This window comes from Hylobates moloch, unplaced genomic scaffold, assembly GCF_009828535.3.
Source record: "Hylobates moloch isolate HMO894 unplaced genomic scaffold, HMol_V3 SCAFFOLD_20, whole genome shotgun sequence".
NCBI lineage: Eukaryota > Metazoa > Chordata > Mammalia > Primates > Hylobatidae > Hylobates > Hylobates moloch.
In genome coordinates this window covers 10,522,597-10,538,230 of record NW_026652295.1, presented here as the reverse complement: position 1 = coordinate 10,538,230, position 15,634 = coordinate 10,522,597, and the positions used below count along the sequence as shown (strand labels likewise).

The following is a 15,634-nucleotide window of genomic DNA, read 5'->3' as shown; positions in this document are numbered from 1 at the left end:
ATACCAGAAAGAGCTTGTTGACCCTTAGAACACTAACTATAGATGTGTCCTGCCCCAAGTATATCTAATATGAAGTCTGATTTTACAAACCTCTGTAAATTAGGGAATATCTATTTGACGCTATTAGAATCCTCTGTTGAAAAAACAAAGGATTCCTTTAAACAACGAAAGCACTAATGCATTTTTGGGTACATGGAAAGAGGCAGCCTAGAGACCCAAGATCAGGATACTGTGGAGAGCCCTTAGTGTTTGGCAGGGGAGGTGCCAGGGCCACCCTCCTGCCCTCCCCATCCTGGCCATGTCACCACCCCAGACCCTGACCCTGTGCGGGTGGATTCCTTTAAACAACAAAAGCACTAATGCATTTTTAAATCACCTTTTATATAAAAAGTATGTTTTACAAAATACTTCTCAAGAGCATGCATGTGGCATGAACTGACCATATGTTCCTTAAGAGGGATTCCTCAAGGGTGGTGCACAGCTTTTAGACTTGTACTGCCCACGACAACGATGCCTGCCTAGAGGTGATAAACTGACTTGTGGCTTTTCAGTCTTCCTTGTCCTAGGAATTGTAGCTTCATAGGGAAAACGAAACCTGGCCTCTATCTCCAGAGGGGAAAAATAACAGTTGAAAGGTGTAACTATAAATAAGTAACTTCTCTCATTCTTAGTCCTGGTTGTTTGCACCTTAAAAATAGCTCTCCCACATCTGAGCCAGTGTGAGGCAGAAGGGGAGGCCAGAACAGGAAATGCTTGGCTGGGAGGTGGTGGGCTCTAAACTTTCATCACAGTTGACTTTGGCAGGAAGGTAGCGTGTTTTCCTTTTTAGACCCAACCTTTTCAGCTCCAAGTCGGAGAAGCCTAAGCCTTCAGACTTCTTCCCCTCGTATCTGCTCGGACTGCCCTGCAGGCTTTCCCCATGGCTCCCCATCCTTCCAGAGGGCAGAGATATTGACCCATCTTCCCTTGGATTGATGTTAAAGGGCTGGGGTGCTGGGGTGACCCTCGGGCACTCACATTCCATGGTTTGTTTTGCTTTTTGTAAGTCTACACTCACTAGAACATTTTCTGTTTAGCAAAAGGTAGATGAGTCCTGCAGGAGGAAATCAACTTCTGAAAATGACCTGTGCCAGCCCTTCCAGGAGTTGCAGCCAGGGCTGAAGAGTAGGTCATGCCTAAAGCATCACACAGTCAGGGTCTGGGGTAGTGACATGGCCAGGATGGGGAGGGCAAGAGGGTGGCCCTGGCACCTTCCCTGCCAAACACCAAGGGCTTCTCCACAGTATCCTGATCCTGGGTCTCTAGGCTGCCTCTCTCCATGTACCCTGGACCAGTGTTCACACCCATGGGAGTGTGGTTGCCTCTTCCTTTGTTTTCACTCCCTTCCTCACTTCTCTTTTCTATTTCTCTCTGTCTGTCTCTTTCTCTCTCTGTCTCTCTCTCTCTCTCCCTGTCCCTCCCTCTTTCCCTCTCCCTCCCTTCCTCCCTTCCTTCCTTTCTTTCATAGTGGAGATAGCTTAGCTGCTAGGAGGTGATTTTAGCCTTCCAGGCAATTGCAACTGCTTTAAAAAACATCTGTCAACATCTTCCTGGGTATAGGATATTCTCAGTAGGTGGGAATCATTCTAATGACTTAATCCTAGGCCCTAAGAGATAATCCCAGCGCACTGGGGATCAGGCGTGGCTGTCTCATTTTTCTGAGTTTGCATTTTAGCAGTTTTACTGACTGGCTTAATAAAGCAATTTGCTCATTTTCTCTTTAAATTTTTCATCTGTAAGATAATATGAGCCCAGAACTAGATATGCCTGATAGTTTAAGCTATGGTCTTTAAAAGCTCTTGAATAAGAAAATGAGGAGGCAGTGGAATCTTATTCTGAACCACCGGGGAGGGGTTTAAAAATGTTAATGGGCATAGAATCACCATAGAGGTAGGGACAGTGAGTTTAAATGCAGATTCCCAGGTCTTTCCCTCGGAGAAATTAATCCAGTAGGTCTGGTTTGGGGCCCAGGAATCTGCATCTTATTGAGCTCTTTGAATAGTTTTGTGGGTGGTGGCCTAGGACTAGACTTCGAGAAACACTGTAAAGGGACCATGAAGGGGCTGGGACATGTTCCAATATGATTATGATTTGGGACTTTCCATAGTTCAAAATTCCCTTGATATTGCTACAGACTGTGGGCTTCGGAAGTTTTACCCAGCACTGCTTTTTTCTACTAATGAATCACTTAAGTTAAAAAAAAAAAAAAAAGACAGTGAATTCTGCCTTCTATCACTTCAACTTTGCTCTCTGGGAAACTCCAACCTCTACCCACCCTCTTGCATCCCCTCCACACTAACTGACATTCATCACGTATTAAATCAGCATTTAGAGAAAGAAATATAGTCCTAAAATCCCCACCCTTTTAGGAAACAAGCAGACAGTATGAGAATTGTGGAGAGAGTAAGGCCTTCAGGGTTCAGCTGATGCTGGGTTTTTTCTCCATAGCTGTATATCCTTTGGCAAGTTACTGACCATCTCTACGCCTTGGTTTCTTCATCTGTTTAATGGGAATGATACTACTTCATAGGGCTGTTGTGAGAATTAAATGGAAGCATACATAGAAAGTCCCTGGCTCAGTGCTTAGCATGGCAGGGGCTTAAAAGAATGCATTCCCCTCACCTTGCGTTTCCTTTCTCAGAGTTTATTTTCTACTGCATCAGCCCTGCTGTGTTTCTTACTACACACTGAAGGTACAAGTGCCTTCTTGCTAACACATATGCTGTGTTTTTTGAGTGTGTGGCTTTCTCTTTGGTTCTGCAAGAATTCTGCAAAGGGTGGAAAAAAACTCTCCAAGTTATCTGAAAACCATATACACTGCCACCTTTACTTAATTTCATTGGTCTTTTTCACTCTGTGTTTTGTGCACAGGGCCGTTTTATCCATTAGGCATTGTAGGCAACATGCCCAGTGCCTACAAGAATGTTTGGGAGCTGAATAAAAGATCTTTTGGCTCCAAAATATGAAACACAAAAACTGAAAAATAGAAATTAATAAACATTTAGGTCAATGTCTAGGAAACCATATCATGTCTGCCCCATTAATTGTTTTATTTAGGGCTCATAACTATTTCATCATATTAGAAAACAATATGTAGGTTATATTTTTCTCACTTTGCAAAGATTTCTAAATATGCATCATGATTGCCAAGAACCCACAGGCAATCCTAAATTAAATAAGTTACTCATAGTCGAATAATTTGAAAAGCTGAATTATAAAAGAAGAAAAAAGTTTTCAATTTTTAACAGCAAAAATTCTACTTAATATGGGATTATGGTTTGGGGGCAAATGAAATCTACAAATGTTCAAAACCAAAAGCCTAGAAAGATCTAAAATAGTCTCATTTCTCTGCTTCAAAGATCAGTGAAATTGCTACCTGAGTTCATCCATTTCACGGTTGATCTGCATGGGAAATTATATGTGCTTCTCTGATTATTCTTTGGATGTGTCGCTTTTATTCTAACTGCTGGAACTATTTGTTGTACTTCTTTCTGAAGATCAGTTTGGGGCTAAATTACAAGCTGCATCAACACAGGGGCCATGGCTGCCTCCTGACTGCTATAGGCTGAGCACTTGATAGAGCATCAGCCCACAGATAGCAGCCCAGGGAACCAATGAACAAGGTGGAAGCAAGAATCAAAGTGCTAAATTAGAGTTAACCTTTAGTTAACCGAAAGGTGGTTCTGATCTTATCACACATCCACCCTCACACGCTGCTGCTCGAATCCCATGGTCCAGCTCATTACCATCTGGTATGAGAGGTGTCAGATTATATACAGTCATTTCCCTCGCTGAAGGACCTTTCAGAATGTCACTGCCTGTGTCCTGTAAGGACAATGAGCACCTTGAATGAAATCATGAGTGATGTAAAGAAGGGCTTATCTGAGAGTTTAACTTCTGTGCATTTTGCCCAATTTAGACAAGATTAGTTAACTCCTCTGTGGTCACCTAAGGAGGAAAACTAGACTTTTTTTTTTTTTTTTTTTTTTTTTGAGTCAGGGTCTCGCTCTGTCACCCAGGCTGAAGTGCGGTGGCACCATCTCGGCTCACTGCAACTTCTGGCTCCCGGGTTCAAGCGATTCTCATGCCTCAGCCTGCCCAGTAGCTGGGACTACAGGCATGCACTACCAAGCCTGGCTAATTTTTGTGCTTTTAGTAGAGATGGAGTTTTGCCATGTTGGCCAGGCTGGTCTTGAACTCCTGGCCTCAGGTGATATGCCCGCTTCAGGTTCCCAGAGTGCTGGGATAATAGTCATAAGCCACTGCGCCCGGCCTGACTTTTTCTACTGAGGAGCAGAACTTCCTTTGCATATGTTATGATTTACCTAGAATGCCTTTCCCTTCTATTTTCCCTGTGAACTCCTATCCATTCTTTAAAACCCACTCCAAGGTTCATCCCCTTCATGAAGCTTCCTCTCTGCAACCCAGCAGTTTCTCCCTTCTCTATGGTCCCAGAATATGTTGTACATTTCATTGATCTCAAGGGCTCCTTAAAAATGGAACGGTCTGCCATTGCAATGTGTGTGATGGTCTAGACTGCGATAAGTATTGCTTTGAGGTGGCACTTGGAAAACTCAAGTAATATTCAGATTTACCAAGATCCTATGACATCATCTTTAAGGACCATTTCCTACCTTCCAAAGTGGGTCACGGCCAAATGTTGGCAGGCAATGATTCAAAGGTTTTAGCCAGGTCTTCCAGGCCCATTCCTGAAAGGTAATGTAAGAAACAGAAATAGATTAGCTACAATGTTTGTACCTTCCTAGACACTGAGTCATCACAAATTACACACATACACGTACATACACATACACATACACACACACAGACACCCGTAAGCTGTTGGCTAAGGAACAAGGACTTCCCTTATTGGAATTTGAGGCATTGTGCAATCTGGTTGCCCAGAGCGACACTCAGATACTAGCCAACTAAGTGCTATATATTAGCAGCAGGACTTGTCTAACAACAAGCAAAAAATAGGTTTAGAGGAAATGAAAGCTTCCAGAAAAGTTAAACTCTGACTTCACCTCACTTTCTCCTGTTCCTTGCCTATACATGCACAAAATACGTACACACCCAAAAAATACTCCTAGGGCAGAGGGTACTTCAGTTTCCTCATTTATAAATCAATAAAGTACAACTATGTTCCAGAATTGTACATTTCTACATAAAGACAAACCTGATTTAAATGAATTGTTTGCCTTGATACATGATTTTTGGGGCTATGCAGAGAACTGAACTTGCCATCTAAAATGTCATGCCTGAAGTTTCAAGATACACTTTAATATTACACAAAACTGGAGGTCATTCAGCAGTTGAACGGCAGGACTTTATGAGCTCACTTTGAAAATGAGAAGTATCTTTTCTCAGACAAGTCACCCAAGCCAAAGCAATGAGCAAACTGTAACACCCCTCCTTAAAAATTAACAAAGGTCCTTTTTGTTTGGCCAGTGCCAAAGCCTTCAAACTCAGTTGCACTTCATTCTAAAGTTTATAGATAATGCATATTTCTAAGGGTGCATTAGTAACTTCTTATAAACCCACACCAAAGCAAACAGAGGTTAACCCTCCTTTTCAATGATTTCATGCTAAATGACTGTGCTTATCAGAGTGAAGAGGTAAGAGACTGCTTTAATACGATGTCTGGCTAAGTAGGAGAACACTGTATTTGTGAGAGAGAGAGAACAGAATAAATTTATGTATTTAATTGCATGATAAAACAAACAATATTCATTGAACACATCTTTTTTTTTTTTTTTTTTTTTGAGACGGAGTTTCACTCTTGTTGTCCAGGCTGGAATGCAATGGTGCAATCTTGGCTCACTGCAACCTCTGCCTCCCAGGTTCAAGCGATTCTCCTGTCTCAGCCTTCCAAGTAGCTGGGATTACAGGTGCCCGCCACCTCACCCAGCTAATTTTTGTATTTTTAGTAGAGACGGGGTTTCATTATATTGGTCAGGCTGGTCTCGAACTCCTGATCTCAGGTGATCTGCCCACCTCGGCCTCCCAAAGTGCTGGGATTACAGACATGAGCCTCCACGCCCGGCCTGGTTGTACAAATCTTTAAAAAAAGACTTGCTTGAATACATTGGGCAACATGCAGAACTAGAAACTGTCAGCAATCAAAAGCACTTCATTCTAACTAGCTGTGCCTTAAACGTTGTCAAGATAACTTCTAGAGAGAAGTGCTGCTCCTGTTTAAAGTGTGTCAGTGCCACTCACATAGGACAATGTGTGTTCCTCAAAAGTCGGATGTAGGTCGGGCGCGGTGGCGCATGCCTGTAATTCCAGCACTTTGGAAGGCCGAAGTGGGTGGATCACCTGAGGTCAGGAGCTCGCAACCAGCCTGACTGATACCATAAACCCCGTCTCCAATAAATACAAAAAAATTAGCCGGGCTTGGTGGTGCATGCCTGTTAATCCGAGTTGCTTGGGAGGCTGAGACAGGAGAATCGCTTGTACCTGGGAGGCAGAAGTTGCAGTGAGCTGAGATCACACCATTGCACTCCAGCCTGGGCAGCAAGAGCAAAACTCTGTCTCAAAAAAAAAAAAAAAAAAAAAAGTAGGATGTGACTCCAGTAACATTTGAGGAGTACCAAGGAGTCCTCTCTTTAAAGGGATCCCACAGTATATCAGTTTTTTGAAGCAAAGAAGCCTTTAGCGATGCCACAATCGCCTCTGATTTATTTGATTAATTTTTGTAATACTTGGTTTTCTTAAAGCATGGCACACTTAAACCAGTTATTTATTGGAATAGTTTCTGTTTTCAAAGTCACCACCAATTGAATGTGCAGCCTTCACTGTGTCATTACCCCATGCTTCCGTCTCATTTTGCAAGATAGTGTTAGAACTAAAGTGGGGGTGACCCCAAGGCGCCTTGAGCCTTGGCTCCATGTTAGGGATCCCATAGAGGTACTACCACCTGATCCTCTCCACAGCCTCATGAGGTGCGCCTCACAGCATTTGCTGTTCAGAGGAGGGAACTGAGCTCTGAGAAGGAAATTCACTTGCTGAAGTTAACTTGCTGCCTCCAGTGAGAGGCAGGATTGATATTTGAGCCCACGTCTGTCTGACTCCAATGCTAATGATTTTTACATCCCGGCTGAAGGATGATGTTGCCAAGCCCTTAAAGAAGAAGGCATATTTGGACACCTCATTAGCAATTTGGGCGCTAAATCCTACCCTGTTGGCCAGGATGAATTACAGTTGCTGCCCAGGGCTCCCACCTCAGGTCCAGGGAGTAGCCTCAATACTGAGGGAATCTGAATTAAGGAGCATGGAAGTTCCCCCCACCCAGCTGTAGTGGGCAGTTTCAGAGTGGGCTGATCCAGGAGTCCTGACCAGGTCAGTAGGGTGATGTCTAGACTCCAGTACCACTGAGAACGTTGCTATGTTGGCTTTCTCTGCCACACGGAGAGACTGTCTTTTCTTTTTTTTTTTTTTTTTGAGATGGACCCTCCCTCTGTTGCCCAGGCTGGAGTGCAGTGGCGCGATCTCGGCTCACCACAACCTCCGCCTCCGGGGTTCAAGTGATTCTCCTGCCTTAGCCTCCCAAGTAGCTGGGACTATGGGTGCGGGCTACCATGCCTGGCTAATTTTTGTATTTTCAGTAGAGACAAAGTTTCACTACGTTGGCAGGCTGGTCTCGAACTCCTAACCTCGTGATCTGCCCTCCTCGGCCTCCCAAAGTGCTGGGATTATAGGCATGAGCCACTACGCCTAGCCTAAGACTGTCTTTCCAAATGACTTCAAATTCCTTCAAATGGGTAACTTCATTTAACCAGGTGGGGACACCTCCCAAAACACAAGTTACCCAGCTTTCAAGTTGTGGCTCTCATATAAGGAATTAACTTTCTTTGAGAGTATTTACTTGTGAAATTAGTAAAGTAGTAAATTTCTGGAAAATGTCTAACATGTATTGCTAGTGTAGGCCACAGGGCATTGAGAAATGTATACCGCTGCACTGCTGGCCCAGCTAACCAAGGGTCTCCTTCACTTCTTTGTCATTAATAGCCTGAGTAACTAACTCTACTTTAGTTCCCTCAACTGTGAAATGGCAAGTGACGCTAGATTATCTCTAATGATCTTTGCTAAAATTTTATGATCCAGATATCCTTATCTGATTCTTTCTCAGAATCACTTTAACAGTTTAATAAAAATGGCCTGACATCAAGATTGTTTTTTTTTTTTAAGAAAAGATACTCAAGCATTGATTATAAATTTCAACTTGACGCTTAAGTTTTTGCAAATCTTTCCTACTCTTCCTTTAGGATCCAGCCCACCATCCCATCCAGAACCACAGCGCCCTTTGGAAGACAGAGCTGTGCCAAAAGACAGCAGGAGCAGGCAGGGACACAAGGAGGCAGGGACTGGAGTGTGCTGAGCCAGTGAGAATCAGTGTTTGACAGACCTGGGTCCTGTACCCAAAAAAACTTCCAGAGTTCCCCATTAAGGATCACTCTCATCCCTGTTTTGTTACCAAGAGCTAAGAAAGCAATTCATCCTGGAACTCATTGTTTTCTGCCCATTTTCCCCTATGTAATCCTCTTGGATTTTGCAGAAGACGTTTTAGGCCTGTTGTCTCTGGACATGACAACCACCTGCAGAGCTGGCACCCAGTTCTGCCTTGTGAGTGGTTTGCCCCATCAGCCACTGCATCCTTTCTTCCAACTAAACCTGAGCATTCTCCTCTTTAGGAAGAAATGATACCAATCGATATTTAGGTCCCAAAATGCTCATCTCTCACCTCCTCTCCATAGTCCCATTCCCCTCAGGGCAGTCTGTGGGCATCTCTCTAAAATCCATTTCCCAATCTAGATGTAGTGCTCAGAGTCCTGTTGAATTTATTTGGACATCAGAAGAGCCAAGATACTTGTGCTTTTTTACAGTTTTCATTCAAAGAACATTTCAGTCCATGAGACAGAAAAAAAATGGCTTTGCTGTATCCAACTTGTCACAGGCTTGTATTTGGCATTGTTCTGAGAAAGACCTCAACCACTTGTGAAACCCAGACGTCATTTCCGTCGTGTTCTTTCATGTTAAATGCTTCTAGCTGCTCGCTGGTGCTTGGTCACTCTATAACTAAATATTGCTTTAGCACTTGCCACACAAAGAGCTTCCTGAAAGCAGCAGGGGAGACATGCTAGGGGCTTAACAATGAGGGCACTGTTTCCATTGAGCGGGTTTGCTGCCCAATGCTGTGTCAAATGAAACTGACCCAGGAGCACCATTGCTCCACTTCTGAGCTTCCAGTTGTGACTTTTTCCTCATTGGGGAAAGAAGCTGGCTGTGATTTACATGTGGCTAGCAAAAGGCTTAGTTCTGGTGTAAAATCAGGCATCAGAAGAACTTTGAAAGAAAGTAAATCACCTCCCCAAAATACATGGGGAAAAAACTTCATGAGCACTGAGAAGCATTTGGAAGAGTTAACCTTGGGCATGGCCTACGAGGGTGTATTTTTAAGGCCAGACTCAGTTTTCATTATATTGTTGCTATGCAAGTAAATAAATGAGCTCACTGCTACACCCAAGCTGGGCAGAGCAAATTTACAGAGAATTAATAAATCCAGGGTAGGCAACATGTGGCTTTTCTTCTGGTCATAGAAAAGCAACTAGTCCTCTTGGATTTTAAACAGGCAAACCTCTGTAGCTTTGCAGTTTCTGAAAATGGGATCCCAGTTCTAACGGGCAGGCACTGATAATGGTAATGTTTCTTTTCCTAGGGTTTTCTTTAAAGGGAAGGGATCGAATAGTTCATTTAAGACAAAGAGGTTATTATAAAGTCTAATAAATACTGTGGTAGCTCTGTTAATGCTTTTCAAGGGCATTTAAGTGAAAGAAGTCCTTTCCAACAGGCAGTTTTGGAAAGCTAAACACTCTTGTTAATTCATGAAACACAAAGAGAGATAATATAAATAAATCAGGGGCTGGGGAGGAATTAGAGATAGACAGGAAGCAGTCAAATTTTACGTCCCACATATGCCAAGAAAAGTGCAAATACGTGGCTGTTAATCAGTAAAACATACTTTTAAATTCAGAGAATTGTAGGTACTATGAATGGTGAGGTTATAAATCCGTAATCATTATGGCACAGGGACACTTTTTAACTTCTCATCAATTACCCATTGTTATTTCCTGAGCACCTCCTGGCTTACCTAGCTCCTGACTAGGCCTTAGGGAAGGACACAAGAAGCTGATCCACACATTACTGCTCTAGTAAATTCATGGGTAAACTCCACTCGTCAATAATCAAGGCATTATCTCTATATTGGAGGCAAAGGATTGCACAATTCAGGCTATTTGTAATGTTGCTTTGGATTGTAGAGACTTAGAGGAATCATGGGACATGGAATCTAGAACAGGTCTGTGTCCCACCATTCTCTTCGAAGAAAACCTTTCAAGTAATATTTCTTATTATTTTTTAAAACCTTGTTAAAATGACAAAATATATATATTTTTTAATTTTTAAAATTTTGATGCATACAAAGATAGACAGACACAGATAGATAGATAATGTAGAGGTAAAAATAATAATAAGTCACTAGAGCATGACTAACTAGTGAAGTTACCCAGTCTCCTCTCCATCCCATCTCTCTGTCTCTCATCCACTCTACCCAACTCTTCCTATCAAAGAGTAGGATTTTTCTGCTTCATTTTTTTACTGCGTTGTTCTTACTTAGGGTTGCTGGAAGCACATGGAAGGAGGGAAGTAGCCAAAACAAGACCGTGTTGGGAGGGGAGAGATGAGAAGTCATGATAAGCAGGTGGGTGGGTGACCTACAGGGCTGGCATCAGAAGGAAACATAGCAACACATGGTGGTTATGAGAATTGCTGTGGGGAGAGGGATTGGCCTTTGTGAGTGGCTGCCATCTGCTCCCTTCCAGCTTCCCTTAGTGCTCCATTGAGCTAGCAGCATGCAGCTGAGAAGTTGAAGCTCTGACCACATGGCCTCTGCTGCCACTGCTCTACCCCTATCCCAGGCACCTAGCCAGCTCTGCATTAAGGAGGTGAAGTGGATGCCCAAGGAAAGAAGTGCCCCCAAGGAGACTTCCTGAGACCTTGAACAAGTGACACAATGTGAGCACAACTTGTCTTGACAGAAAATGCTTTGTTTCTAGGCATTCCAGAGATGGGCAAGTGTCCTATTTCTTGGTGAGAGCCTCTAAACAAACCCAGCTTGTGAACCTCCACTGAAAAGATCTCATCTAATGAGCATTTTAATAAAGTGTCCTGAGTTTGGAGCCTTGCCATCTTTCTCTTGGATAAATATCTTTATCTCCTAGACTTGGAAAAACACATTTTCTCCTGGGGTTTCCCACTGGCGTGTCTTGAGCTGCTCTGGTGATAACCATAATAACGCCAATACTGATATGAACAGCAGAAAACAGAAACCCCAAGAACTCTACAGATGATCATCAAGGGCCACTGTCTCTTACCGTCTGCTGCTTTGGTTTGAAATTCTCACTGCCTCTTAGATCTCACTTTGAGCACTATACATTCCTGAAGATTAATTTCTTTCTATCTGACTTAAATTTAGGAATGATTAAATCTTGATTTCTCCCATGATTTGATCCTAAAACATTCTGAAAGGAAACAGCCTTGAGATCTGTGATTACTAAGACATACATAACATTCTTAGCACATTAGAAAGCAAGAATTGACTGTTGCTTGTCTTGTTCCTGTTGTCTTGTCCCCTGAATTCCTGTTTGTCTTTGATTGTATGTGGGACACTGTATTTTAATACATTTGTAGAAATACTGTGAAGCCTATAAAGATGTTCTCTGCCTCCAGAGAGAATTTTGTTTCCTTCTGCCAGCCTCGTAGGCAAGCATACACCAGATTCCATGCTTTGAGATGTTCTGGCAACCCTGATGTCTTCAGCCTGTGCAAGGGTGGGTTTACTTCCAGTTAATCCTTATTTTGGATACAGTCCTTAGGGTTGCAACCCAAAGTCGGAGGTGGTTTGGGGTCCCTACCTTGGTGAGCCCTATAGTCCAGTGTTCCCCCTTACCCAAATAAGCTGTAGAAAACCCAGCACAGCCTCCCAGGCACCTGTTTCAGATCAGCAAAAAATAGCAAATGCCCCCCAAGGAAAAGCAATCTCACCTCTATTAATTCTTCTCCCAAAGTTTGACCTAGTAATTCTTTATTATCCTTTAACTCTTGACACTATTAAGAAGATCTTTTCTAGCTTTTCTTCATTTTTTTAAGTTGTCTTCAGCAAGGTGGTTAATCTCAATTACCTAGTCCATGATTTCTCGAAGTCAAAGTCAAAAGGTAAAATCTATATAGCCTAGGTGACAATTACAATAACAATAACAACAGCTAAGGCTTATTATGGCTTTATGCCAGGTACTTTATGCACTTGATCTCATTTAATATTCATATAGCCTATGAGGGAAGTATAATTTCTATTCTACTTATGAGAAAACAGGCTTAGAATGGAACCTTGGTTCTCATAGCTTGTGAGTGGTAGAACCAGGATTTAGATCCAGCTCTGCCTGAGTCCAGCTTCTGTTTGTTAATTACTTCCCTCTTCAGACCTAATTCTTCCAATAAGCAACAGAAAAAGACCCAGTGGGGCCATGGCCTCTGGTACACAGCTTCTCATGAACGAGCCTATCACACATCCCCAGAGCTAAAGCAAGCGTATGTTCCTTCTGATATGTTCCTAAAGAGCAGGGTTTGTTTTGGTTTCCCTTTTCCAAAACACTCTCCCACGTTTCTGGCTTGTGGTTAAGAAGAATCCAGGTGTTCATGTCATACACGAGCTCAACGAGGGAAAAGGAAAACATCCAGCAGCTCTCCTTGCCCTCCAATAGTGGCTTCACCCAACTTGGGGTGCATTCTTCTACGGTGTCTGATTTCTCAACTTCACCTAACATTCCCTTGCCTTCTTGGCTCCCTCTCTTGCCCAACACTACCATGCATGGCTGATAGGGCACCGTTCTGCCCCATATCCCATGGGTTCTACTTAACCCAGAGCTGGCTTACCTGGAAACCAAGCTTATTCTATACTGGCAGACCTCATGCCATCTTGCTTAATAGCCTTCAGTTTTCTTTTAGTTGACTACTGTATCACTCAATAGATTTATGCAAGACCTACTACTGTGCTAGGCACTGTACTAGGCCCTGTGGTTTATATTTAAATGAAGAGGGAATGATCTTTGACTTTAAAATGCTGGAAGAAGAGATGAGATGCATCGAGACCGTCAAACCACAAGTGATAAGTGCCGTTAGAGATGTGTGGATCACCAGCTCAGGGAGTTCCGAGGACAGAGACATATCTGTTTGGGAAGGGCTTGGTGGGGGAAAGGCATTCAGCCTGGCCTTGAAAATCAGTTAAAGTTTGAATATGAGGAAAGAAAGAAGAGCATCTCAGACAAGGACACGGCATGGATGAAGGCACAGAGGTGTGGGCGTGCAGGGCATCTGTGGAAATGGACAGCTCAGTTCTCGCCGAGGGAGGGAGTTGGTGCAGAGCCTGGGGGCCCTGCCTTCAGAAGATTTCCAAGAGGAAGGAGGGCAAAAATACACAGATGAAGGCAAAGACTGGCAGCCCGGAGGCCAAAGACGTGTTTAGTTTGGCCAAGACACTGTTTTTAAAATTTAAGCCAATTTTGAAAACCAGGTTTCACATAAAATTCCAAACGTCTGGCTTCTGAAAATGTGAAAGATCTGGCAACACAGGGCGCCATGTCTTCCCCCTTTCGGTAGAGGAGTTCTGTCTCCCCGGCACCAAAGCCTGGCTTGTTTCTTCCCTACACCCTACTTGCTCGGTCCTCGAGCATCTGAGTATAGGACCCTTGCTCTGCTATAGGTACCAGCTCAGGGAACACAGATGCAGAAACATCAGAAAGAATCCCAAGGGCCTCTCATCCAACTTGCTGACTGTCATCATTTTGGTTCTCAGACCTCCCTATCTCTCTCTCTCTGCTACCTAAACACAGACCCTCTTCTTTAAAATTTCAGCATACGTGGCTTTCAAAATTATGAGGCACGAAAGTGTCAAAAGCATCTCCAAAAACTCATGCCGCCAGGATCTGAGACTCAAAACAGTGTGGATCAAACACCATCAAAGTGTGGGGTGGGGCAATTTGAGTTTGTTTTCTTGCTTTCATGTAAGCAGATTAATTAGAGAACTAACATAATGCCAGTCTTTGGGCTTTTGATCCTATCCTGCAGGGACCCAGACTTGGAGATGTATTAAATGGATTCTTCCTTTTCTAAATGTCTGCAATCTGCCCTTCTCGGCTTCATAGCTCTTCTCAAAGTCTCTGTCTTGGACCCTCCCATTAGTTACTGAGAATGGTATACTAACATCTGAGAAAGGTTGGATTCCTCCTAGGGACAGAAAATCCATATATGGAAAGTGCAAATCCTGTGCCGGGTAATCACGAAAGCAGTTGCAGTAGCACTGGGTCATAGAGCCCCAAGAGACCTCACAACTCAGCCCCCTTCCTGGCAACACTAATGAATTAAGAGGTCAGTTTGGTAATTCCAAAGGCTAAGCCTTTGTAACTATAAATAAATACATAGAATGAAAGGAATGTAGAAAAAAAAAAAGCAAACAGAGGGGGAAAGGAAATGAAAAACCTGACTTGATTTCATTGAGAAAATTAGTTTAAAGATGTCCTTTGTGTGGCAATTCGTTTAATGCCTCACCGAACAAATGCCTAGGAGAATTATTCCAAACCTGAGATCCCCTTAACCAGACCTTGGTGTGCATCTTCGGCTGAAGTTCAGCAGTTCTGGGAAGTGGAATGAGGAGAGATCGTAGGAAGGTTTTTGTGCACTTAATGTCAAGCAGCAAGAAAAAGCCTTAATGAACCACAAAACTGGAGACTTTGTAAGGTACAGCTCAGTCAGCACTTTTCCTCCGAGGAGAGAACACACAATTGGAATGAAAGTGACCCAAACAACAGGTCGAGGCAGAGAATGTCCAAAAGTAGAAGACTTCCAGCTCCCTGATCTTCCATACGTCACAATGCGGATTGCTGCACTGGACTTGGCATTTAAATGGGACCAGCATTTTTCATCCTGGTCTTATTTAAATGCCATTTACGGACCAACGTGAATTAGATGGTAACATCAGGAAGGCTGGAATCGGTGGCGGGGGGCGGGGGGTGCTGTATTTGGTTGGCTTTTTCCCCCTGTGGTTTTCACCATCTGTTTCTTTGAATGCATAAACAAGGAAAATGACTGGTTTGGAATGCAGAGTTTTAAAAAACCAGATGACCACAGGCATCCTCTAAATGAGAGAGAGAAAGCAAGTTGGGGTTCTGTGACATTTGTCAGGAAGTGAAATGTTAAATACCGGGAAGCATTAGCACTCTCTGCCAGGGAAGATCCACAAAGGCAAGGAAAGGCTTTGGCAGTGACCCTGCCTTCCTTTTCTGAGGTCGTGCTATGTGTTTATATGTCACCTAGTGCTATTTTCAGACACCAGCGCCACCCACTCTAGCTCCCAGCCCCCTTCTAGGTTTTTTGTTTGTTTGTTTGGTTGGTTGGTTGGTTTTGTTTTGTTTTGAGACGGAGTCTATCTCTGTCGCCCAGGCTGGAGTGCAGTGGAACGATCTCGGCTCACTGCAAGCTC

At 43.3% G+C, this 15,634-nt stretch overlaps 1 protein-coding gene and 1 long non-coding RNA gene across 3 annotated transcripts in view; one reads left to right on the top strand and one right to left on the bottom strand.

Moving 5' to 3' along the window:
* Positions 1-15,634, bottom strand: part of LOC131382115 (uncharacterized) — a 146,091-nt gene that overhangs the window by 106,374 nt on the left and 24,083 nt on the right. The window contains exon 2 of the long non-coding RNA XR_009211287.1: positions 4,674-4,748. This is a non-coding gene — a long non-coding RNA (uncharacterized LOC131382115). The remainder of the gene's footprint in view (positions 1-4,673; positions 4,749-15,634) is intronic.
* NEDD9 (neural precursor cell expressed, developmentally down-regulated 9) overlaps positions 1-15,634 on the top strand; it is a 198,197-nt gene that overhangs the window by 169,672 nt on the left and 12,891 nt on the right. The gene's annotated exons all lie outside the window — the stretch shown is intronic.